This window comes from Myotis lucifugus, unplaced genomic scaffold (assembly GCF_000147115.1).
Source record: "Myotis lucifugus unplaced genomic scaffold, Myoluc2.0 scaffold_176, whole genome shotgun sequence".
Lineage (NCBI taxonomy): Eukaryota > Metazoa > Chordata > Mammalia > Chiroptera > Vespertilionidae > Myotis > Myotis lucifugus.
The window spans coordinates 67284-68470 of NW_005871224.1; positions in this window are offsets into that span (position 1 = coordinate 67284).

The window sequence follows — 1187 nt, forward strand, 5'->3', positions numbered from 1 at the left end:
AGACCCCTGTGAAGGGTCGTTCGACCCCCAAAGGCTCACGACCCACAGGTGAGAACCGCTGCTTTAATACAGTTCCTCATGTTGTGGTGACCCCCAACCATAAAATTATTTTCGTTGCTACTTCATAACTGTAATTTTGCTACTGTTATGAATTGTAATGTAAATATCTGATATGCAGGATGTATTTTCATTGTTCACGACCCACAGGTTGAGAACCGCTGCTAGAGGGTGGAATTGGGGTGCATTGAGAACAAAACTTAAATATCTACAACCCTAATAGATTCTAACAGGCCATTCATAGAAGATAATATAGAATGGTCATCATAAACATTTGAAAAGATGCTTGAGCACACTGGTAATCTGGGAAATGCAAAGTAAAACATCAAATGAGATATAACTTTTCCACCTCCCCATCCAGTGGCCATGTACATCCAGGTGTGAACAATAATATAAACAGAACCACTTTAAAATGGAGTCCGAGCTGCCATCCCAGAGGAAGTCTTGCACATCTTATGTCTCAAACCTTTGGAATGTTAAAACAGGACAGAATGACTTTGGATTGATCTAAGCAACCTTGTTTCCCCCAAAAAACCCGTTTGTAAAAATAACGAGAAAGCAGTTATTGTGACACTGGACTGAAAATTTAAAAAAGGTTTAGAATTAGCATCACTATGTTATGTTATCAACACCAATAGAAATGCTGTAGTCAGTTAGGCAGACATGAGCAGAGCAAGGACGATGGGCCAGGTACAGAGGGTCACCAGGATGGAAAGCCCAGGGGCCTAGCAGTGGACAATCAATTGTAGGGTGGGACCTCGCCCCCAGGGTGACCTTTCCTCCCCTAGTATATCACTGGTCCGGTGGTTTGGAGCCCCTGATGTATCCTCCTGAGAGATAACATCTAGGCCTCAGCTGTATTTCAGCTCCAGGCCCGGATAAGCAACAAAACCAGCCAAGGCTGACGTCAGGACCAGCTGCATTGAATAATGACCCCCTGCCCTCCTTCCAGCCAATCAATCAGTGGAGACCACAACCCTGAAAGGACACACCTGAAAAACTGCTTCCCCCTGGGACCTCCCCTAAAGTCTCTGCCCTTAAAACCCTTAGGACAGAGCACCCAATGCGCTCTCCCTCCTGGGAGCACACCAGTGCCTTTTCCTACCCTTCCCCCTTCCCCTCCCCCCTAC